At 48.5% G+C, this 25647-nt stretch overlaps 1 long non-coding RNA gene across 1 annotated transcript; it reads left to right on the top strand.

Moving 5' to 3' along the window:
• The first annotated feature begins 4653 nt into the window (after positions 1-4653).
• On the top strand, positions 4654-25147 carry LOC109023737 (uncharacterized). Its single transcript, XR_002003231.3, has 5 exons — positions 4654-4737; positions 5370-5423; positions 6311-6389; positions 23673-23909; positions 24901-25147. It is a non-coding gene; the product is annotated as an uncharacterized lncRNA (long non-coding RNA).
• Positions 25148-25647: the final 500 nt, after the last annotated feature.

Genomic DNA, 25647 nt, shown 5'->3' with positions numbered 1-25647 from the left:
GAGTGTCATGGAGCTTTTGTAGCTGTCCCAGGGACTCTTGCCATGCTTGACACACAACAGGTGCCGCATAAGTACTTGTTGATTTTGGATACCTGCTGTTTTCTCTGGTGGGCATTGCACTGGGGGATCTGGGAGCCCTGGGAGTCCACTGGGGCACTTGGAAGCTTCCTGTTTTCACTTTCATCATTTCCAAGAGAGATAGTGCTGTTTGAGGCCCCCCCACCGCCTTTTTTTTTTTTTTTTTGAGACGGAGTCTCGCTCTGTCGCCCAGGCTGGAGTGCAGTGGTGCAATCTCAGCTCACTGCAAGCTCCGCCTCCTGGTTTCACACCATTCTCCTGCCTCAGCCTCCTGAGTAGCTGGGACTACAGGCACCTGCCACCATGCCTGGCTAACTTTTTGTATTTTTAGTAGAGATGGGGTTTCACCGTGTTAGCCAGGATGGTCTTGATCTCCTGACCTCGTGATCTGCCTGCCTCGGCCTCCCATAGTGCTGGGATTACAGGCGTGAGCCACCGTGCCCTGCCGAGGGCCCGTTTTTATGTTAAAACAACAAACCTTCAGGCCAACCCATGAGCAGTGGAAGGGGCGGCATTCCGGAGGAGGCATTCCAGATGTGGGGATGTCGTCTCAGCACCAGCCAGGCAAGTGTGCCCTTCCCAGCACACTGGCAGGGTGTGAGATTCCAGAAATCACAGGACACCAGCTCCCTGGTCCCAGGTGGGGAGCAGGAGGTGGTGGAGAGCAGGTATCCGCGTGTGTCTTCGGCCACTCTGCCCTGGCTGCTGAGGTTCGCCCCTCACATCGCCGACAGCATGGGCTCTGGGCAGTGGGAGATCCTGGGTTCTGGGGTGCTTGCAGCGCCAGGCAGAGTCCCCTAGGAGGTGATTGTGAAGCACAGCTCCTTGCCCACATGAGCTTCAGGAGCCTCAGCCTCCACCCTGCACCCCCAGCTGACCTCTGCTCTCTGTCTGAGCAAGGCCCTCCACCCACTGCCCTTTATCCTACCTTCTCTCCTTCCTCCCAGAAACCATTCTGCCTATAAAAACAGGTATATGAATCTGAAATTTTTAAAAGGGGCAAAGATTAAAAAAAAATCTAACCACCTTGCATTTTCCCTCTTCTCTGCTCCGTGTTTCCTGTAAACTTGTAGTTGACCTAAAGGTTTGATAGACTGGCCTGTCATATTTTCTGTAAGGCGGCTTCCTGGGCTGGGCTCCGTGCCCGCCATGCATGTGTCAGCAGGCTCACGACGCTGTAGGCCTCACTCTTGAAATGCAAAGACTGACCAGGAGGCCCTGGCAAGTCAGCCCGAGCCCAGCAGACCTTGCCCATGGCTTTGGCATCCCTTGGTGATCATGAACTGGATACACTGTTTCACTGGGGCCTACAAAATAGGACTCAAAAGCTTTTAGAGCCGGGCACAGTGGCTCATACCTGTTATCCCAGCTCTTAGGGAGGCAGAGATGGGAGGATCGCTTGAGCCCAGGAGTTTGAGAACTGCCTGGGCAATATACCGAGACCCTGTTCTCCACAAAAAGATGTGTAAACTCCTGTGGTGTAATGAACATGCAGCAGGCTCCTCCCCTTAGATAAGGGAGTGTTTGTAAATTCCTGTGGTGTAATGAACCTTCAATAGGCTCCTCCGCCTAGATAAGGGAGTGTGTGTAAGCACCTGTGGTATAATGAACCTTCATCAGGCTCCTCCTCTTTGCTGTCTGTTTCAGACATGAACTGTTCACATCCTGATTCCGCAGCTTACTGTGTGTTGGATCTCTGTGCCTCAGTTTCCTCATATTTAAAATGGGGATAATAATGGCTTCTACCTCATAAGGTTGCTGTGATGATTTAATGAATTAATAATTATAAAGCACTTTTAACAGTGCCTGGCAGGCAAGTGCTCAGGAAGTGTTTGATAAATAAATTACTAAATCATTGGTATTTACCATTGAGTTGCATTATTTGCTCTGTGTGTTCATGAATGGTCCTGGACTCTTGAGCATTGTGGTCCATGTTGCACGCGGCCCAGGGGATGATGAAGGGCAGTGTTCCGGACAGCCCTGTCGTTGGACCGCTAATCTGACTCTCTTGTTTTGGTTTACGCATTTTACGAGGTGCCTACTATGTGCTAGGGGACGTCCCAGCACCTCCTGGGCTGCTGACAACCGGTGTGAGGCCTCTTAATTGGCTTCTAACATAACTGCACTCTTCCTGAGCTGTTTAATGGCCTTGAGTAACGAGCTCTCCCCATCTCAGTATTTGTTTAATGCCGTATTCATGGTCATAAATAGTGGCACCATTACTTTCAGGAGAACTGTAATGATGTATGTGTTTGGTGAAGTTTCCAGCTCCTGACCCTTAGGTGCTAGATCTGTTTGAGGCCATGTGAAATGTTTTGCGTCACTTCCAAGAAAGAAAAAAGAGGTGCTGTTTTTCCTCAGAAAAGGAAGAGGCATTTTACAGCCAAACCTTGTTCGACTGTAGAACATTTGTCAAAGACTGCAGAAAACAAACATGGACATTTCTAGTAGTTCTCCTAAAGAAAGGAGTTGGACTTCTTACAACCAGAACAATGATTCTGTTCCTCCATTTGCTAATCTGTTCATCAATACCCTCATCCACTCATCCATCCATCCATCCATCCACCCACCTATCCATCTGTTTATCATTCATCTACCTATCCATCCATTCATCCTTCAGTCACTCATTCATCCTTCAGTCACTCATTCATCCATCCACTGACCCATCCACTCAACCATTCACCCAGCCAGCCAGCCAGCCACCTCCATTCATCTACCTATCACTCATCCATCAACCCACCCATCCACTCAACAATTCATCCACCGTCCTTTCGTTTACCCCTCCATTTACCCACCTACTCACCCACCCATCTACCCGCTCATCCCTTCATCCATTCACTCACACACACTCTCATTCACCCACCCACTCATCTGTTCATCCATTCATCCATCCATCCATCCACCCACTCACCCACCCACCCACCCACCTATCCACGTACTCACCCATTCACCCAGCCACTCATTCATCTATTATCTATCTATCCATACACCTACCGATCGACTCATCCACCCATCTATGTAAAGTCAAAACATGGTTAGGCCCAGCCATCGTAAGCCAGGGCTGCCCGTCTGTTTTCTTTGTTTTGTGCATCTTGCGTCCCATGTGTCTCCTTGCACTGGAGTGTCAGCTCCCAGAGACTGGGTACTGCAGCTGATTTGCTCATCCTGAATGGGACACAGGTGAGGGCAGGATGGAGGAGGGGCAGGTGGGGCTGTGTGGGGGAGGGGCAGGGGCAGAGGAGTGGAGGAGAGGAGGAGCTCAGTTGGAGGGGCCTCTGAGACACTGAGGGGTGACACTGGCTCGCAGGTTGGATGAAGAGTAACACTGAGCTGCCCAGGCTGAGACGCAGTCTGGGGTCCAACAGCCCTGGTGGCAATTGGTGAACATAGCCCTCTGGGCAAGGCCAGCGACTTCAACTTTCTGGATGTTCATTTTTTTACCTGCTAAGTGAGGTAGTGCTGGTGATGTGCTCAACCAGTGCCAGGCACAGAGTGAGCTGCAGGTATTGAATGCATCCTCCATAGTAATGTCATACTCTGAAGCAGGTACCATTGGCATCCCCATTATCCAGATGAGGAAATGGGGGTACGAAGCTTGGATTTTGGCTATGCTGCCTCTCACAGTGTAGATGTGAAATGTGCAGGGGCCTGGGAGAGCCAGAGCCCTGGAACTGCCCTTTGCTACCCAAGTCACTGTGACTTCCTTCCAGATCCCTGGGGTCCCTTAGGGTCCTGGTTCAAGGGCTCGCTTGGAAGGAAACCAAGAGGCTATAATTTTCTACCTCTGGAAACAGTGAAAAGATGAAAAACGAAAATATTATCATGTCATCATTTGTTTTCTATGGAAATAGTTACTTTCCTTCCCACCCACCCCACCTTCAACTGCTCTAAATACGTTTTCTTGGGGTTTCCAAACATCTCTTTTACTTTTGTCCTCCCAGGTGAGAGAGAAGCTGATTATGGCCAGGTCTGGCACAGAAAGCCCGTTTGTGCAATCCTGCATTCTTCCTTTTTAAATAAAATTTAAGACCATCTGAAACAACTTGCCAGCTTGACCTCCCGGCTCTGGTTCTCACTTGAGTTTCTGAACTGCGTATGAGTCCAGCCTGCTAATGTGCTGAAATGACTGTGCTCACCTTAGGGAAGTGTTAATGCCTTGAGCATTTTCCCACCAGTTGTCTTGCAGCTGGTGAGAAAAATACGCACCAACCTCCCCCACGGACTGTGAGGTCACAGCCTTCCTATCCTTTTCGGGAGCTGCCATCTCAGCTCTTGATTCTAATGGATGGCAGCCACACTTGAAGATGCACCAGAGGAAGACGTAGGTGCTCCGATCTGTGTTCCCAGATGGGATGGTGTCCTTGGGAACTGATCTCAGACATGTCGTGGTAGCCAGCCTCCAGGATAGCCCCCAGCAGTCCCACCCCCTGGAATTCACGTGCTTGTGTAGCCCCTCCTACATTATATCACATAGGTCTGTGTGACCAATAGAATCTGCAGAAGTGATGCCACAGTACTTCCAAGATTAGGTCATAAAAGGTCCTGTTGCTTCCCTCTTGGTTTCTTTCCCTCTCCCTCTCCTCTCTCCTTTCTCTTGGACCCTTTGCTCTGGGGAAACCAGCTGCCACATCACCATCAGCCTTATGACCATGGCACATGGTAAGGAGCTGAAATCTCAGCAGCTACACGTGTGAGCTTGGCAGCGGATCCTTTAGGACCCGTCATGCAATCCTGGATTGCAGCCCTGGACATCCACTTAACTAGCAAGACTGAGCCAGAACCACCCAGATGAGCTGCTCCTGGATTCCCAACTCTCAAAAACTGTGAGAGATGTTCAATGGTGGTTGTTTGAAACTGCTGAGTCTCAGTATAATTTGTTATACAGCACTAGCTAACTCATACACGTCACGTTTCTGCAGCAGAATACCTTGGACCTGGGGAGAGCTGGAGATAATTACTCAGTACCACCCAGTACATGGGAAAGTGATTACTGACAGGCTCAAAAATGTTAAGAAGATGCTTAAAAGAAATGGGCTCATGAGCCTTCTTTGCTGAAGTATTAATTACTAGATCTGAATGTTTTGCTTTTCTGTGATGGAAAAGGTGAAGAAAATAGGGCTTTTTTTTTTTTCTTTTGAAGAGATGGGATTTCCCTCTGTCGCTTAGGCTTAACTGCAGTGGTTCAGTCATAGCTCACGGCAGCCTCAAACTCCTGGACTCAAGCAAATGACTGATATTTTTTGAGCACCTGCAGTAACGATAGTTACTATTCACTGTTTTCTCCCTGCCAGGTGTTCCACAGACATCCTACATGCATGACATTGATTCACTCTTACATTTGACAGGTGAGGAGACCGAGGCTCACACAACCACACCATTCCATGGGTTTTGTTCAAAGGGGTTTGGGGCCAGAGTAGGACTGAGTGCAACTTCATGGAGGCAGACCATGGGGAGGGCAGGGCACCTGATGCCCGAGAGAATCTCTGCAGGAGGCATGAGTTCAGAAACTAGCTACTTAAAGGGGTAATGATCTGTGTCAGGGGTGCTAATTAAAATTTGGGGTTTTAAAGAAAAAGTTGGCTGAGTGTGGTAGCTCATGTCTGTAATCCCAACACTTTGGGAGGCCAAGGAAGGTGGATCACTTGAGGTCAGGAGTTCGAGACCAGCCTGGCCAACATGACTAAACCTTGTTTCTACTAAAAATACAAAAATTAGCTGGCCGTGGTGGCGGGCGCCTGTAATCCCAGCTACTTGGGAGGCTGAGGCAGAAGAATTGCTTGAACCTGGGAGGCGGAGGTTGTAGTGAGCCAAGATCATGTCACTGCATTGCAGCCTGGGGGACAGTGTGAGACCCCATCTCAAAAAAAAAAAGAAAAAAACAACTTTCCAGTTCACGAAATGAGTGCTTTCACTGAATGCAAGAATAGATTTTCCCTCTTGGTGTGTAAAGTTCTTGGTCATCTGACCCTCTCTGCCAAGAGAGCCCTTCCCGCCCCATTTCTGCCCATTTGGGCTCCTCTTCCTGGAGAGGCTGCTCCCTGGTGCTGTCCCGTACTCCCAGCCTGTCTTCCTTCAGGGTCCAGGCCGGAAGCCTTTGGGGGCAGTGTTGGGGCTCTGCATGTGCCCAGTGCTCAGCCCAGTGCTGGGGCAGAGATGGTGCTCAGGAAAGATTTTGAAAAATGAGCAGGTCTCCAGCCGAGGGGAATCTTACACCTTCCATATGTTTCCTCAGGATTGCAGGAGCTCCTCAGACAAGATCTGTGGCAACAGTAACAATAAAAGCATCCCATGCGGACCAAACTCCTGCTGCAGTAAGAGCTAAACATATGGTGTCTTACTTTGCCCTCGTTATTACCCCTGAGGGCAGATGGTGCAGTCCCTCTTTATAGAGAAGGCTATAGAAGCCCCAGAGCCATCAGGAATTGCAGGTGATGCCTAAAGCCGGCAGCACCCAGAGCAGGGTGTTCAACCTTGCAGGGTTGTTAGGGCAAGAGGATTGCGGGGGGAGAGGGGGGTAGGCGCAGCACACCCTCCTCCTCATACCACCTCACTTTGTCTCCCACTGCCCCTCCCAGCGTCAGCAGCCCAGGCCACTGTGTGTGCCAAGTCTCCTGTATATCTTTCGCCTTTTGCTGAGGAAATGCTATTATGAAGACAAAATGAGAATCAGTTATTTAGGGGCCAGGTGCAGTGGCTCATGCCTGCAATCCCAGCACTTTGGAAGGCCAAGGAGGGCAGATAACTTGAGCCTGGAAGTTTGAGACCAACCTGGGCAACATAGTGAGACCCCGTCTCTATAAAAATTAAAAAATTAGCCGGGCATGATGGCACACGCCTGTTGTCCCAGCTACTCAGGAGGCCAAGGAAGATCTGTTGAACCCAGGAGGTCAAGGCTGCAGTGAGCCGTGATTGCGCCACTGCACTCCGGCTTGGGTGACAAAGTGAGACCCTGTCTCAAAAATAAGCCCCACCCCCCAAAAAACCCAGTTACTTAGAGCTTTGCAGAAATCTTCAAAATCTATCAAAACCATCCCATCCAATATAAATTACTGTATACATTATAACGAGCTAAAATAAGCACATTTTTGGTAAATTACTAAATTTCATAAGTTCCTCAAGTTGGTTTCATCCAGTAAAATGCTCCCTTTGGGGAAGTGGCACGAGGAGAATCAACTGAAGCCAGGGCTGTCGCTCGTCCTGGCAGGCAGTTGGGACCCGGTTCCATCAGGGGCTTTCTGAGGACGTGTGCAGGCTCCACGGGGGTTACTGCTCTCTCCCTGCGCTGGTGTGGGCTGTCCCACAGGGTGACATGTCCTTGGCATTTCTGTAGCTGGATGGCTTCTGCAGGTCCCATGAGGCGGTGGCAGAGAGGCTGGGCTGAAAGCAAGATGTACATGGTGCAGCTAGGCAGGGTGCTGGCTACACCTGTGCACAGCTGGTTGGTGCAGAAATTGCTGGAGCAAAATGGCATCAAGGTCATGGAGTGTCCAACATGCCAGCCTCAGAGACTGACCTGCTCCTCCCCACCATGCCCTGGGCTTTCCCACACACCTCCTTTGCTCACACAACTCCCTTTCTATCCAAGCAGGATCACTTTTGTCCTATGCAAAGTGGAAAATGGGCCATTCCATTGACCAACACCCCATTTGAACATCTTTCCGTGGACTTTACTGGCTGCTCCTAGGCCTAGGATTTGGGCGTAAAGCCATTAAGATTCATGGTAACATTTACATGTCAAGGGCAGTTTGGAGAATATTTATTGGTTGGTTCGCTGTGAAATTTGCGTGTGGTTTATACATTTGTCTTCAAACTGGCCAGACTTTCCAGGGTCTTCCCAAGGTCAGACACAGAAGTGCAATTGCTCATCACAGGATAAATGTGCATTACAGATGTCGAGGAGTTGAAAACATTCCTTTTCCCGACATAAGCTGTTTGTGGTTCTCTTTGTCCCTTTCTCTAGGCAAGTTTATTTTTCCTGACTGCCATTACTGACTAAACTCTGTCTGCCTCACTTACAAGCTCCTGGGAGGGAACCGAGTCTTGGGAGGTAAAATTGATGATGGACTGTTTTCCAGACCAGGGCTTGAAGACACAACGCTTGTTGGCAGTTAACCAACCTCCTGGTGAGCCCCATATAGGAAATCTATATTCAGCTTCTTAGGGAGAAATCCTGACTTTCTTATAATGAATAAATGTATGACACTAAACACTTCACTTGTCCATTTAACAAATATTTACCAAGCACTCATCACACATCAGGCGCTGGGCTTGGTACTGTACGTGTGTGAAGTCATTTAGTTCTTTTCATAATCCTATGTCATAGACTTTGTTCTCATTTTACAGGTGTGGTTGGTTGGTCAAAGAGAGAAGAGTAAAAATTTCTTCTACCCCTTCCTTTCTGCTATTTTTTCATACATTTCACTGCTACATGTATTACAAATGCCACAGTACATTGTTATTATATTTGTATTTTTATTATTTAATGTTTTATTATTAGTAGTATTATTTGAAATGGAGTCTCGCTCTGTCACCCAGGCTGGAGTTCAATGGTGTGATCTCGACTCACTGCAACCTCCGCCTCCTGGGTTCAAGCGATTCTTCTGCCTCAGCCTCCTGAGTAGCTGGGATTACAGGTGCCTACCATGCCTGGCTAATTTTTGTATTTTTAGTAGAGATGGGTTTTCACCATATTGGTCAGTCTGGTCGCAAACTCCTGATCCCAAGTGATCTGCCCACCTCAGCCTCCCAAAGTGCTGGGAATGCAGGCGTGAGCCACTGCACCTGGCCAGTATTGTTATTTTTATACCTGTTTTTCCAAATAATTGTATTTGTATTAAACAGTTAAGAATATCTCTTTGGCTATCCTAGGGTTTACAGTATACATCCATCTTTAATTTTTCACCATCTACCTACAAATAAGATATCATGCATGTGTAATGGAAGAATTTCATAGTTCCAGTTTCTCCCTCCCATCTTTTGTATATTGTTGTCATACATGCATTTAAGAATCCATAATCCTCTGCTTCTATTTTTGCCTTAGACCAGGGGCGTCCAATCTCTTGGCTTCTCTGGGCCACAGTGGAAAAAGAGTTGTCTTGGGCCACACATAAAATACACTAACTAACACTAACTATAGCTGATGAGCTAAAAAAAAAAAAAAAAAAAAAAAAAAAAAGAAAAAGAAAAAGAAAAAAAATATCTAATCATGTTTTAAAAAAGTCTACAAATTTGTGTTGGGCCACATTCAAAGCTGCCCTGGGCTGTGTGTGGCCTGTGGGCCATGGGTTGGACAAGCTTGCTTTAGACATTAAATATTTTAGAGTGATTTAAAAGTTCTTTCATCCAAACCTTCATCTGAACAATTTCCAGAGCTCTTTGTTTCTGTGTATAGAACCAAGTTTCTGTCTGGTTTCATGTTCCTTCTACCTGAAAAATTTCCTTTAATTTATTGTAGCACAAGTCTACTGATAATTAGTCATCTCAGATTTTGTTTTTCTGAAATTAAAAAGTTACTTTCACTTATGAAAGATATTTTTCCCTGGGGTAGAAATCTGTGCTGACAGTTATTTGTCTCTCAGCACTTTAAAGATGACACTTCATTATCTTCTGGATTACATAGTTTCTGATGAGAAATCTGCTGTCATTCTTAACTTCGCTCTTTAGTTTCCTGGGCTGCCCTTAAATACGTTCTCTTTCTCTTTATTTTTTAGTAGTTTAAATATTATGTGTCTTTAAAGTTCTGCTTGGGGTTCTCTAATCTTCTTGGATTTATGACTTGATGTCTTTGATTAATTTTGTAAAATTCTCAGCCATTGACTACAAATATATCTTCCACTGTTATTGTTCCCTCTTTTTCCTTCTTAGATTCCAGTCACATGTGTGTTAGATTATTTATGTTGTCCCAAGGGTTTTTAAAACATCGTCGTCATCGTTTCCCTCCTACCCCTCTCCCTCCTCCTCCCCTCCATCTCCTTCCCTTCCCCCTCTCCTCTCCTCTTTTCCACCTCTTCCTCCTTCCCTCCTCCTCTTTCCCCACTCCTCCCCCGATCTTCCTCCCCCTCTCCCACTCCTCTCCCTTCCCTCCTCCTCCTCTTCCTCCCCTTCTCCTTCCCCTCCTCCCACCCCTCCCCTGCCCCTTCATCCTTGTGTTTAGTTTGGATAATTTCTATTATGCTGTCTTAAGTTCGTTCCTTTCCTCCACTGTGCGGAGTCTACTGATGTGCATGAGAAGGACATTCTTTATATCTGTCACCACCTATTTTATGTCATAGGCCTCACCTCATTTGTTTCTCCTCCCTCAGGCATGATCTCTTAAATTGATGACCGTTTCATCAGTTTCATTTTCTTAGCTCTATAGTATGGCAGGATGAGTCTGGTATTTATTATTCTAGCATTGCCAGAAGCATGCCTTTATTTCAAACTTGTCTTTGCCTTTAATGTTTATTTCTTGTAGGTAGCATATCATTGGTCTCCTACCTGCTCGGATCAGAATGAGCAGGATTTTTCTGAGTCTAGGCCAGCATTGAGAACAATCTCAGATACATTCTTTATGTGCTCATAGAGACTGCAGCTTGATGTTTCTGAGGTGAAAAGGGAGTGATGGGTGTGCAGTGTTAGGACTGCTGACTCTGGGATCAGACAGACCAGGTTCACATCCCAGCTGGGCAGGACACTTAGCCTGTCTGAGGCTTGTTTTCCTCATGCGTGGAAAAGAATGACAAATGATTGTTGTGAGAATTAACTGGAGTGATCCCTATCACCCTCTCTCTCCTTTACCACAGGACTGGTGTTCAATAGATTTTTTTTTCTGAGATGGAGTCTCACTCTGTCACCTAGTCTAGAGTGCAGTGGCACAATCTTAGCTCACTGCAACCTCTGTCTCCCGGGTTCAAGGGATTCTCCTGCCTCAGCCTCCTGAGGGGCTGAGATTATGGGTATGCACCATCATGCACAGCTAATTTTTGTATTTTTCATAGAGACAGGGTTTTACCATGTTGGCCAGGCTGGTCTTGAACTCCTGACCTCAGGTGATCCACCCGCCTCAGCCACCCAAAGTGCTAGGATTACAGGCATGAGCCACTGCACCTGGCCTCTTCAACAGATGCTTATTAAATACTTTTGAATGAATGGGAACTTTTTAAAGTTCTACTGGTTTCTTAAGATAAATATGTAGTTCCAAATCATTCATTCCGTTCCTTAAGATCCTATATCTGGAAGATTCCACTTGCCTTGCCACCAGTTTTACTGCCTCCCCTCATGCTTGCTTTCTCCAACATGCTTTTTCAAATTAATTGGAATATGTCCATTTATGCAGCTCCTATCCTGTGATGTGCCGTTTGTACTTTGCTTTACCTGCTAATAGAGACATTCGATTTAGGAGACTCTGATATTATAGAAAGAGCCTGACTTAGGAGTCATGAAAACAAACATTTTTTGCCAGCTTGCTTGCCATGTGACCTTGGACAAATCTTTTAGCCTTTTTTGAGCCTCAGTGTCTCAGTCTGTAGAAGAGGGGGATAATAATTATAAAGAGGGATAAGGGGCCTGAGGTGTCAGAACCAGATCAGAGGAAGTCCTCAAATACTTTTCTTTCTCATCCTTCAACCCCCAACCCCCGTTTCTCCTGTGATTCCATTAGATGTAGGCAGGGGCTCGAGCCAACCAAAGATCCCCAGTGAGGACGGGTGGGAGAGGTACGGAAAGAGAGGCGTGCACTGTGTTTTCTGGTCATCACCTGGCATTAGCTGTCACCTTTTTTTTTTTTTTTTGAGACGAAGTCTCGCTCTGTTGCCCAGGCTGGAGTACAGTGGCGTGATCTCGGCTCACTGCAACTCTGCCTCCCGGGTTCAAGCAATTCTCCTGCCTCAGTCTCCCGAGTAGCTGGGACTACAGGCGCATGCTGCTACGCCTGGCTAATTTTTTGTATTTTAGTAGAGATAGAGTTTCACTGTGTTGCCCAGGCTGGTAGTGAACTCCTGAGCTCAGGCAATCCGCCCACCTTGGCCTCCCAAAGTGCTGGGATTATGGGCGTGAGCCACTATGCTGGGCCTTTTCTTTGTTTTGTTTTGTTTTGTTTCTTTTTTTTGAGACAGAGTCTCACTCTGTCACCCAGGCTGGAGTGCAGTGGCATGATCTCAGCTCACTGCAACCTTCATCTTCCATGTTCAAGTGATCCTCCTGCCTCAGCTTCCCAAGTAGCTGGGATTACAGGTGCTTACCACCACGCCCGGCTAATTTTTGTATTTTTAGTAGAGAGAGGGTTTCAGCATGTTGGCTAGGCTGGTGTCGAACTCCTGACCTTTTGATCTTCCCATCTCAGCCTCCCAAAGTGCTGGGATTATAGGCATGAGCCATCGCGCCCAGCCTAGCTGTTACTTTTGATCTCCTTTCACACTCAGCTAAACTAACTTTTAATTCACTTCCTGTATTTGTCTCTACCCTCCTGAAAAGAAAGCAGAATATCAACCTAAGAATGCACAAGAATTGCAAAATTCTACCCCTAAAGTAAGATGGTTGTCTTTCTTTAGAGAACAAGCTCTGGGGGTGGGAAATTACTCTGCCAGTGCTCCCCAGGCCCCTCCCCTTCCATATCTCCAAATCCTGACAGCCTAATTGTCAGCAAGGAGACAAATCCGATCCACGGACACTGCCGCAGAGCAGAGCAGCCTCCCCAGGGCCTCTGGACAGCGTGGGGAAGCAGGTGGTCCAGGAAGAGAACCTCATATCCCATTACTTGACTCAGTAGGAGGGTTTTCATGATCTTTTAACTCAATGTGTGTTCCATGGACCAGGCTTTGGCATCCCTTGGAGGTTAGAAACACAGAAATGCAGCCTTATTCCCGACTCCAGATGCAGAATCTGCACCTTAACCACACCCAGGTGACATGTCTGTGCCACAGGGTTTCAGATGTGCTGCTTTGTATGGCCAATGAGGGGAGTTTGGGACGAGCCAGAGCTGCAGGCATGGAGTGGGTGGCATTTGGTACAGTCTGGGGCTGTCAGGCAGGCTGCACAGCAGGTCCACAGGAGCCTGTGGAGAGGTAGCTCGAGTGGGGACAGCTCTGTGCCCAACAGGCTGTGACCCAGTTGAAACCCTGCCTCCCATTGCTCCCCTAGTTATGGGGGCAGGGGAAGTGTCACCCTGTAGACAGGGACAAAGAGACTGCCTGGGTGTTCAGGGGATGCTGGAAATGCCAGCCTTTTGGCATCTGGGGACCTGGAGGGGGTGTTGTGCCCTGGTGGTGGTTGGGGGTAAGGAGCAGCCTCTCCTGCTGCAGGGAGAGGAAACCCAGTTCAACCCTTTCCCCAGTCTAGTGAACAGAGAGACCCTGGGCAGCTGTTCTTTGGAGATTTGCTTGTCTCTATTTCTTTTCTTTTCTTTTTTTTTTTTTTGAGACGGTTTCACTTTGTCACCCAGGCTGGAGTGCAGTGGTGTAATCTCAGCTTACTGCAACCTCTGCCTCTCAGGCTCAAGCCATCCTCCCACCTCAGCTTCCCTAGTAGCTGACACTACAGGCGCATACCACCATGTCTGCCTAATTTTTGTATTTTTTTGTAGAGACAGTATTTCACTATGTTGCCCAGGCTGGTCTTGAACTACTAGACTCAAGTGATTCGTCTGCCTTGGCCTCCCAAAGTGCTGGGATTACACGTGTGAGCCACAGCACCTGGCCACATTATTTCTTTTTAAGAGATGGCTCTGTTGCCCAGGCTGGAGTGCAGTGGTGCAATTATAGCTGACAGCAGCCTCGACCTCCCTGGCTCAAACTATCCTCCCGCCTCCACCTCCTGAGTAGCTGGTACTACAGGCATGCACCACCAAGCCTGGCTAATTTAAAGAAAAAAAATTTTTTTAGAGACAGGTTCTTTCTGTGTTGCCCAGGCTGGTCTCAAACTCCTGGCCTCAAGTGATCCTCTCGCCTTGGCCTCCAAAAGCATTGAGATAACAAGTGTGAGCCACCATGCCCAGCCCATGTACATGTTTTTTATGGACAGAGGTTTGCATTTCTCTTGGGTATATACCTAGGAGTGGCATTGATGAATCATATGGTAAATCTATAGCTAACATTTTGAGGCACTGCCAAGCTGCTTTCAATAGCAGCTCCACTACTGCCTTCCCACCAGCATTGCGTGTGGATTCTAATTTCTCCTCATCCTTACCAACTATTGTCTGTCTTTTTGATTCTGGCCACCCTAGCAGACATGGCGTGTGGTATCTCGTTGCGATTGCGACTTGCTTTTTTCCTGATACATCTTCTCGTGTGCTTATTGGTATCTATCCATCTCTGAATCTTCTTTGGAGAAATGTCTCCTCAATGCTTTGCCCCATTTTATTTATTTATTTATTTATTTATTTATTTATTTATTTATTTAGAGACAGAGTCTCCCCCTGTCTCCCAGGCTGGCGTGCAATGGCGCCACCTTGACTCACTGCAACCTCTGCCTCCTGGGTTCAAGCGATTCTCCTGCCTCAGCCTCCCAAGTAGCTGGGGACAGGCACGTGCCGCCACCCAGATAATTTTTGTATTTTTAGTAGAGATGGGGTTTCACCATGTTGGCTAGGCTGGTCTCGAACTCCTGACTTCAGGTGATCAGCCCACCTCGGCCTCCCAAAGTGCTGGGATTACAGGCGCGAGCCACTGCCCCTGGCCCTTTGCCCCATTTTAAATTAGCTATCATTTTATTTTTACATTGTAAGCATTCTTTCTATATCTTGGATACAAGTCCTTTATTTGTTATATCTACATAATATTTTACAACCCACTTTTTTTCCCCACTACACAATACGCTATGACAATTTCCATGTCAGATTTCCTTTATGATTTCATCTTCAGAAGCATAGAACTCCATGGCATGGTTTGGTGCACCGTGATGCATTTAATCACTACCTAACGTTAGTCATTTAGGTTACATCTCATCTTCTGATATTATGAACACGGCTACAAGAAACATCTTTGTTGTCCAATCTTTATATCAAACTGTGACTATTCCTTTGGTGTAATTTTCTAGAACTTTCCTGGGTAAAGGGGTGTACCCGGGTTTAAGGCTTATGGTTGACAAATCACCCTCTGGAAAGATGGTTCCAATGTTCAGTCCCCACCCAGGCGTGCATGAAAACGCTCATTTTGCTCATACCATATTGAGTCTTGGGTCTAATTTTGGCAACTATTGAGAGTCTTGGTGAACAGCAAACTCCTGGTCTGGAATTTCCCAAACTTTGTGCTATGAAAACACTAATTTAGAAGATGGTTGTTGGGGGGAAATCAATGCTAGTACGGTAGTAGTTTTCTCTCTAAAAATGACTATTGTCTTGAATGTAAGTACCATAGTAAATTGTGTGTGTGTGTGTGTGTGTGTGTGTATGGTTTTCATTAGTTCATTTATTGGACAAGTATTTATCAGGCACCTGGGTTATTTATCTTTTATTGAGTTGTAAAAATTATTGATATATTCTAGGCACAAATGTCATACTAGATATATGACAAGATGTCTAGTACAAGGTACTGTAAATATTTATTTCCATCCATGGATTATCTGTTCCCTCTTTGACAGTGTCCTCTGAAGCTTTTTAGGTTTGATGAGGTTTATATATACATTTTTCCTTTTGTTGCTTGTGGTTTTGGTGCCATAGCTCAGAATCCTTTGGAAATCCCCAATGTCATGAATATTTATCCCCATGTTTTAAGAGCTTAAAGTTTGGGCTCTTACATTTAAGGGCTTGATCCACTTTGAGTTAATTTCTTGTGTATGGAGTGGGATGGGGGTTCCCCCTTCACTCTCTTGCAGGTGAACACGTTTTGGCTTCCTTGTTTAGAAGTCCTCTCTGAGTATTGTGGGGAGAACGAATTGTAGGGACAAGAAGGATGCCGGGAGATGGGTTTCCCACTCCTCAGTGAAAATCTGCCTTGAAGAAGGTCTGCTCCAGAGCCAGCTGATGAAGATAGAATGTGATTGGAAAACCACAACTCGGCTGCCATCATGGTAATGATTGATGTTGGAAAGAGTCATCAGTAGATGCTAAAACTAGTGCGTGAAAATTTCATTAGGTAACAGGATTTTTACATAGTCTCAAAGAACTTCACAGGATACTAATTACAAAGGGTGAAGTCTTAACTTTAAAGTGAAGAAAGCTGGCAGACAACACCTTAATCAATATCAGCATCATCCATGCATGCACAGATAGACTTCATGGCCTCCCGACGCGCGGCACCGAGAAGGATGCAATGGGACTTCTGCGGATTTCCTGCCCGGAATGCAAACCCTGAGTCTGGAAATATCAGACAAACTCCAACTGAAGAACTTTCTATCAAATAACTGGCCTGAGAGGCCAGAAAGACTGAGGAATGTCCCAGATGAAGGAGACTAAAGAGATAAAAAAGATGTGACAACTGACTGCAATGCATAGTTCAGTATTTTCTTTGGTACACAAGCCTTTATTGGGACACTTGGTAAAATGGGAGTCAGGTCAGCAGATTTGATAGTAACACTGTATCCAAGCAATTCTCCTGGTTTTGAGGATTGTGCTGTCTTGAGAAAGAGAATGTCTTTGCTTTCAGGAAATACACATTGAAGTATTTAGGGGCACCAGGGGTGTTATGTCTTGGGTATCAGATCTTTTTAAATTTTCACACCAACTTATTTTTATCCCTGTTTTCCAGATGAGAAAACTGAGGCTCAGAGCCTTGAGATGCGAGCCGGGGTGGAGGCAGCTCTGCTTGGTGCCTCTTCTCTTGCTGGTTTGTGCATCCACGTCTTACCTCTTCCCATCTGCTTGGTGTGAGCAGGTGCAGCTCTGTTCTGGTCCCTGGTGTAGCCCCTGAGCCTGGCTCAACTGCCTGCCCCTTGATAGGAGCTCAGTAAATACCTTCTGTGTGAAGGGCCACCATGGAACTTAGCACAATTAATATCTTGGCTTTGGGGCTGAACCTTGGCTCAAATTCCAGCTCTGCTACTCAGAAGCTGTGTAACTTTGGATAAGTTAACTAACTTCTCTGGGACACAATTTTCATATCTCATTCCTATTGCATGGCGGTTATGCTGAAGATCTAATAACACAGGCTGGGCATGGTGTAATCCCAGCACTTTGGGAGGCTGAGGCGGATGGATCATCTGAGGTCAGGAGTTCGAGAGCAGCCTGACCAATATGGTGAAACCCCATCTCTACTAAAAATACAAAAATTAGCCAGGTGTGGTGGCGTGCACCTGTAATCCCAGCTGCTCGGGAGGCTGAGACAGGAAAATTGCTTGAACGCAGGAGGTGGAGGTTGCAGTGAGCTGAGATTGCACCATTGCACTCCAGCCTGGGTGACAGAGCAAGACTCCTAAAAAAAAAAAAAAAAAATCTAATGACACAATGATGCGGATAAAGTGCTTATTGCAACACCTGGCCTGGCACAGAAGTGCAGTTCACATTTACTGAATGAATGAGCGAGCAGATTAGTGAATGAATGAAAGGTTCAAGTGACCTCTACCTCCGGGGGACGCTAGCTTGTCCTTCAACAGTATTTATTGGAAGTGCCAGGGAGAGATTCGCTTGGAAATTTAATTTAACAAATGATGCATCCCCATCATCTGTGTGCTTGTGCATGTCCTTCCTGCTCTCTCTCCCACCCCGTGGAAGCTCCGGGCAGCAGCCCCTGCCTGCCTCATCCGTGTCTTTCCCCAGCACACACACACTGTCATGCGCGGCCGGCACACACGCCTCCTTGCTGACAACTCCTCCTGTTTCTCTTTATGACGTATTGGCTAGGTGTGTCACGGTGCCAGGTCATACCCAGGGCACTGAGCGACTGTGGCTTCTGATTTTGTCTGCCCTGCACCTCTAATTTCTTCCCCTGTGGCCCCCCAATCTTGCTTATGGACGGGGCTCCCTTGGCTCAGTCATCCTCCTCTTGGAGCTCCCCTGGGCTCCTCTCCAAGGTGCTCCTTGCTCCCAGCTGCAGGAAGCCCACATCCTCTGGCTCATGGGCCTGGCTGGTGGTGCCTGTCCTTTGACAGTGCAGCACCTGCACTCTCGCACTGCTGCCCGAGCCCAGTGAGGCCAGCCCACCGTGCTTTCCTTACGAGCACGAGGTGCTCGTGCCCTATTGACTTCCTCTGGTAACTGGGGCTGGAGAGACTGGCAGCTCAGGACGTCCGAGGCGGCTGCTGGATTCTGCAAGCCGGACACCAAGCGGGCGCCACATCTCTGCCGGCCAGGAGGTGGTGCTGTCCCCTGGTTTATGGCCAGAGGTGAAGGCAAGTAGAGACTCTCCCGCTTGTCCTGAAAATGCTGCCTTAAGATCAAGGGAAAACAATAGGTATTTGAGCCAGTTATCTAGAAGGAAAAATCAAATCAAATCAATGAGCGCAGGCCTCTCTTCAGGTCCTGCATCCGAGCTTTGAGGACCCGTCTTAGAGTGAGGAAGGGACTTCTTTGGGCCCTGCCTGGAAATCCTGTGGGAAAGGATGGCAGGGCTGAGACTCAGGGCTGCTTTTCTGAGAGACGGAGACGGCAGCTCTGGGCTGTGCACAGTCCCTGCCTCTTGCCAAATGCCCCTAGGAAAGTGACGGGGCCACCCGAGCCTCAGGTCCTCACCTGAGAAATGGAGATAAAAGTTCAGGCGTCGTGGCATGGTCGAGGCGTGGTCAGGCTCCGTGGTGTGGTTGGGCACCGTGGCGTGGTTGACGGCTATAACTGAGCCTGTGAACATGCAGCGTGGTCCTGGCCTGCTGCCTGGGACACCCCCGCTTCGACTGGGATGTTGGTCCTGTTGCTATGGTCAGAGACTGTGGGGGCTCTGAGATACGCTTGTCACTGAGAGGGGCTTTGTTGAAGAATGCAGCCCTCTTGATGTCTAGGGGAGTGGGCCTGACATTTATGGAGCAACTGCCGTGTTCAGGGACCAAGCGCACACAGATGAATACCCAACCCTGCCTCTCAGACTCACAGGGGTAAGCGTGTCCTGCTCCCTCTGGAGTTTCTGGGGAACATGGGCAGAGTGTGGTCTCTTCTGTCCCAGGTGCGTTGGAGGAAATGACTTTTGAGCTGAGTGTTAAGGGACAATTAGGATTTCTTAGGGGGAAGTTGTGTGGGAAGGGCATTTGACAGAGGGAACAGCCTAGGTGGAGGTGTGGAGGCAGGAAAGCATCCTGCATGGCTGAAGGGCTGCGGGGCAGCCTGGAGGAGGAGGACAGGCGGTGTGTGGTGGGTCCCTGCAAGTGTGGGCATCGCCCTAGGCCCATTAGTGCAGGCTGGGGTGTTCTTTAAGCCAGGGCAAAGAAATCCCTGACAAGGAGGGACAAGCGCAGGCTGCGCCAGTGTTTGCTCTCCTCTGAAAAAGGGTGGAGGCCACTGGCGAGGTTCCAAGTGGCTTTTCTCAGAGCTCAGAGATCTCAGCCTGAAAGTGCGAAAGGGAAAGAATCCTCAGATTCAGCAAATCTACTATTTATGTCTCTTCTCTTCCTGCTCCTTTCTTTTTTTTGAGATGGGGTCTTTCTCTGTTGCCTAGGCTGGAATGCAATGGCGCGATCTTGGCTCACTGCAACCTCTGCCTCACAGGTTCAAGCAATTCTCCTGCCTCAGCCTCCCGAGTAGCTGGGATTACAGGTGCCCGCCACGATGCCCAGCTAATTTTTGTATTTTTAGTAGAGAAAGGGTTTCGCCACGTTGGCCAGGCTGGTCTCAAACTCCTGACCTCAAACGATCTGCCTGCCTCAGTCTCCCAAAGTGCTGGGATTATAGGCGTGAGCCACCATGCCCGGCCTTCTGCTCCTTTCTTTTCATTTTTATTTTTATTTTTGGCGATGGAGTCTTGCTCTGTTACCCAGGCTGGAATGCAGTGGTGAAGTCACAGCTCGCTGCAGCCTCAACCTGCTGGCCTCAAGCAATTCTCTGGCCTCAGCCTCCTGAAGTGCTGGGATTATGGGTGTGAGCCGCCGCACCCGGCCATTGCCTCATGGTTTCTCCCTCTGGTCTCAAGGCCTGGGTGTTTTTTCTTTTCCTCCGACGCTCTCTGCAGCTTCATGCTTGGGCAGGCGACTTGCGGAGCTGTTTTTGCTCTGGGTTCCTGGGCCTGGGGCCTAGGGTACCTCTGTCCCTCGGACACCTCAGTCTTATGCTCAAAGAACCACCCCTAGACTTCAGAGGCGGTCACGGGAGGTGGTCTTAGGCCCCAGGCCCCTTCCGACGCCTCCTCTGTGCTTTCTCCCACCCTCCTGCGCCCACCACCCAGGCAAGGTTAAGTTTGTAAAAGCCCCTTTTGAATCTCCCAGAGTTTTATCTGGAGGGCCGTCTAAATCACTTCGAAGGCTGTTGGCTGAACTCAGTAAATAAACACAGGGAGCCCTGGGGGCGCTGTGACTTACGGTCTCCTTGTCATTTCCCCCAGAACGTGCATCAGCGAACAGTGCCTGCCATTCTAAGGGGCTCTTTGACTCTGAACACACACAGTCTCCTCCTGGGCTGATTCCCTGCACGCTGGCATTTGGCTTTCTGTAGAGAGCCAGCGTCAGCCATGGCCAGGGTTAATTCACTGTGGTGGGGACAGTGCCAGGGTTGTCTGGGCTCAGGACCCAGGGATGGTGTGGTTGCCCCACTGCATCCATATGGAGGGCAGGAGGGATCCTGCTGGTGGGAGCACCCTTGGATTTAAATGCTTCGAGGTGACGCAGGGCAAGATGACTGTCCCCAGTCAGGAAATCATCTCACTGGAGTGCTTGGGGGAGGGGGCAGGGCCAAGCGTCTGCCTTGCCTCGCAGAACAACATTTTGGTTTTCACACTCACCACTGAAAAGTCATTAAATTGAAAGGAAACCTGTGCCCCATTCCCTCCGCAGTCACGCCAGCGCCGTCCCCAGGCACCTCACAGTGTAGCTTTTGTTCAGGAGTCCGGAGTGTAAAATTGGAGTGGCAGATTGTCGGTGCACACATTTAGAATTTCCTGGCTTTCATCAGCTGCGCCACTCAAATGACAATATTTAATCCCAAATGTTTCCTTCCCTTACCCTACCCCCTCACTTCATGAGTCAGAGGGCTTCCCCCCACATTTGCAAAGTAGACTTCTCTTCCATTTCTTCAACCATATGAAAAGTATATTTACGATTTTTTCCCCCTATGTATTTGCGATTATACAAACTCTCCTGAACATTTTAAGGGGCCTTTCTTAGGAGAAGTTGACTTTCTGGTTTTGAGTTGAATGTAACTCTCCTTTGCTGGCTTCTCCGCTCCCACTATTCATTTCATAAGGACAAGGTCATGCACATTTGAATTCTACGGGTCGGATCTCATAGCAGTAATCTTGTGCCATTTCATTCCATTGGATGTGGCTGGAGTGATATTGCTCATTGATTTGAGTCAGGCGGCTTTTTTGTTATTTAGGGATTTTTTCATTGCAGTCATTTTTATTAAAGAAGTGTTTGTTGTAGATGAGAGAATCAGCTGAAATTTAAAACTCGAAGTTTGTTTTTGTTGCTTGGTCACTTTGTAGAATCCATTGTTTAGCAAGACGGCCCTTCTGAGGCAACCCAACAAAAAGATTTTCAACAACACATCGCATGTGGGTCCTCTGATATACGGGCGCATATGCATACGATCACAGCTTACATTTTGCAGTGTGCTGGAGAGTCTCCCAAGTAACATTTCATGTCAAAGAAAGCCTGTAAAAGCGTGTCTACGAGAAGCACTTTGGAGTGAGAAGCAGGTGTGACTCCTTGGTATGTCAACCCGAGCGGGTTCCGATCCTCTGGTATCACTGGGTCCTGGGTTCTGACACGCGAGTGGATTCTTATACCTGGGCGGGTTCTGATACCTGGCTCAGACCCTGATGGGCTGACGGTGAGGTTCACATGTCCTGTGGCCAGGCTCCCGTGCCCAGTGGTCCAGTTAGACACCCATCTGGGTGCTGCTGAGAAGGTGCTGGTGGATGTGGTCAGCCTCTCCCATCAGCTGACCTCAAGGGTAACCTTGACATTGTGGGTGGGCCTTATCCAATCAGGGGAGGACCTTATGAGCAGACTCCGAGGTTTTTCTGGGAGGGAGGAATTCTGCCTCAAGACCATAGCATCAGCTCCTGCTTGGGTTTCCAGCCTGCCGGCTTGCCCTACACATTTCAGACTTACCAGCCTCCACAGTTATATGAGGAATTCCTAAAAATCTGTCTCTCTCTCTTTACACACATGTGCACACACATATTAAACCTCCTGCTAGTTCTGTTTCTCCGGAGAGCTGTGGCTGACACTGGCTGAGAGGAGCAAGGGTTTCAGGCTAGAGCTGCATAACAGTGGTCTCTGGCCACTGGGTGTCTGCAAAAATCAGAAATGTGCTTCTCCATGCCTCTCTAGGTCTTCTAGGGATTTTGGGTTGCTTTCCAGTATACACGTGTTCATGTGTGTGCATGTGTGTGGGCAGTGGCGTGTGCATGTTCATTCAGGACACACACCACTGCAGGTGAGTTCCCTGGTGGACACACCCCCTTCAGTAGACACAGGCTATAACGCCCATAGTCACTGCCTTGGGCAGGGTCCTGGGAGAGGGCGTCTGAGGCAGTGAACTTTTGAGTGGGCCATGATGACCTCTTATGGACCAAGGCTAAATCAATGGTGGCAAGCCCCAAATATCCACTAGGATGGCACTGTATGTGGGCCAAATGCAGAAGATGTTGGGGGACCGTGCAGCCACATCGTCAGGTCCCCACCCAGCTCCTCCCCTCGTGAACTTGTACCTGAGCCAGCTGGCTGACCCCCTACCCCCCGGGCTGCAGGTATAAAAGGGGGATGAAATTAGCAGTTGTCTCATTGGATGGTGGGGAATGGGGGTGGGGTGGGAATGCGTTAATGCAGATGAAGCCCTCAGAAAGGTCCCCCACTTTGGGGCACCACATAGGACGAGTGCTTTCATTCTTAGGAGGACAAGCTCCTGCTTGGAGGTCAGGTGGAGTTGGGCTCATGCTCCAGGCTGGCCCCTCACATGCTCTGTGGCTTCAGGGAAGCTCCTAAACCTCTCTGAGGCTCATCTGTAGGAGGAAAGCTAAGAGACTGAGATGTCTCATAAACTTGCTGAGATGATTATGTTCAAAGAGAAGGAGGACGGTCTGTGGTGAGATGCCAGGCCTGGAGGAAGCTGTCGTTGGCAGCCTGCTGTGCTGGGCACTGCTGTGTGTGCACACATTGTTAGGGCCCAGCCAGGGCCAGGACAGTGAGGCACCGAGGTGTAAAACTGGAGGTGACACCTGGTCTCAGGTGCCAACCCTGCATTGCATGGCTCTGAGAGTGAGCACCTCCTTAAATTTTGCACCGGCGGGTACCTCTCTTGCTTCACCCTAGTCCTGGCCCTGCATGTTACCCCATGGAAATGCCATAACAGTTTTGCAAGGCCAGGAGATCGGCCCCTTGCACAGATTAGGACAGAGGCTCAAAGAGATGGGAAAACAGACCCAAGCCCCCTGCCCCCCCGACCTCCCTGGTTACTGAGATCTTGGAAGGTGGTGACCGCACCTTATTCATCTCATGTAATCACATACGGCACCTGACATGTAGTGGGTGTCAAATAGATGCTTACATGTATTCAGTGAATGAAAGGGAAAAGGGAGGACTCAAACTCTGATACGGCTTCGTAGGAACCTGGCCGTCCACTCCACCCATCTGCCTTAGCAAAGTGCCCTTGGTGAGGCTGAGGGACTAGGCAGCCAGGACTCCTGAGGGGACCTTATCAGAGAGGGAAGCCACCTCGGACTGAGTGGTGAGTGCTGCTCCAGGACTGCCCTAAAACTGGACTTGAACAAAAGACCACATGCCGTATGACTCCATTGGAATGAAACATCCAGAACAGGCAAAGCCACAGAGGCAGGAAGCAGGTGAGTGGTTGCCAGGGGCTGGGAGAGTGGGGCCAGGAAGTGGCTGCTCAGGGAATGGGCTTCCTTTTGGGGTGATGAAAATGTTCTATAACTAGAGGGTGACAATGATGGCATAGCTTTATAAATGGGCTAAATGCTACAGAATTCTACATTTTGAAAATAGTTAAAATGATACATTTTCTTTTGAGACAGGGTCTTACTGTGTCTGGCAGTCTGGAGTGAGTGTGGCTCACTGCAGACTCAACCTTTCTGGGCATAGGTGATTCTCCTGCCTCAGCCTCCCAAGTAGCTGGGACAACAAGTGTGCACCATTACATCCCAACTATTTTTTTTTTTTTTTTTGGTAGAGATGGGGCTTCTGTTTGTTGCCCAGTTTGTTTGTTTTTTTTGTTTTTTTTGAGATAGAGTTTCGCTGTTATAGCCCAGGCTGGAGTGCAATAGCGTGATCTCGGCTCACTATAACCTTGTCCTCCCGGGTTCAAGCAATTCTCCTGCCTCAGCCTCCCAAGTAGCTGGGATTATAGCCATGCATCGCCACATCCAGCTAATTTCTTGTATTTTTTTTTTTTTTTTTGTAGAGGCGGGGTTTTACCTTGTTGGCCAGGCTGGTCTCGAACTCCTGACCTCAAGTGATCTGCTTGCTTCTGCCCGCCTCAGCTTCTCAAAGTGTTGGGATTACAGGCGTGAGCCAGGCTAGTCTTGAACTCCTGGGCTTAAGCAGTCTACCCACTTTGGCCTCCCAAAGTGCTGAGATTACAGGTGTGAACCACCATGCCCAGCCTAAATTTTACGTTATGTATATTTTACCACAATAAAAACCCTGGAATCAACAGAACTCTTTGGGTGTAAGTGACAGAAACAAGATTCAGGCAAGGCAGTGAGTAGTTCCTAGAATGGAAGCTGAGGCTGAGCAACCAGATTGCAGGAAGGGTCTCAAAACTGCCAGACTCTGTGACATCTCCACTCCTGCCTGGTTTTCCTCCATGACCAGCATCCCCAGGTCACCAACACCTCTGGAGCTGAGGCTGGCAGAATGTGGTGGGGGCTCCTTTGAGAGCATGGCAGCTTCTAATGGACCTGCGTGGTTAGTTTGAGAGAAACAGTCACCAGAAGACAGCCGTATGTGTCTGGGCTGGGAGACCCAACATTTCAGAGCCACCAACCCTGCATCACTGGCTGACAGGTGGCTGGGCATCATGTCACCACTGTCTTCTGGGAATAAACATTTCTCAGCTTTCCATGGAAAGTCTTTGTCTGTGTCTTGTTCCAGCTCATTTATAGCAACTATCATTTATCAAATATCCTCCCCTCCAAAGCCTCCTGGATGCCTACAAAGGCTTGGGCCGGATGGCAGAATTCACCAAAGATACAAAGGCCCCAACACGGGGATGTACTTGGAGAGGGAGAGGGATGAGGAGGTACATGTGGCGAAGGGGTCATGCGTGGGAGAGTCGGGATGGGAGAAGGAGAAGATGCTTCTAAGGTTCAGTCTGAGACGCAGCTGGGGGTTTTCCAGCTCACGGAGTGTTTGTGCCGAGGCAAGACAATGGAATAGGTCCCCACAAGAACAGAAACAGTCCCCACACCCAGGAGCTGCGTATCTCCAGGGAGAACTGGGCAGTTAACGGATAAATTGGGGCCTTGCAGACTTGCAGCTCTGCTCACCCGCAGCGTGGTCCCAGGAGTGCACAGCGTGGGTTTGGGGCGTGGCTGTGCCGGTTTGCAAATCCTTAGGTGC

Source organism: Gorilla gorilla, chromosome 18, assembly GCF_029281585.2.
Source record: "Gorilla gorilla gorilla isolate KB3781 chromosome 18, NHGRI_mGorGor1-v2.1_pri, whole genome shotgun sequence".
Taxonomy (NCBI): domain Eukaryota; kingdom Metazoa; phylum Chordata; class Mammalia; order Primates; family Hominidae; genus Gorilla; species Gorilla gorilla.
Note: the sequence above shows the minus strand (reverse complement) of the source record. Positions and strands in the feature narration are given on the sequence as shown.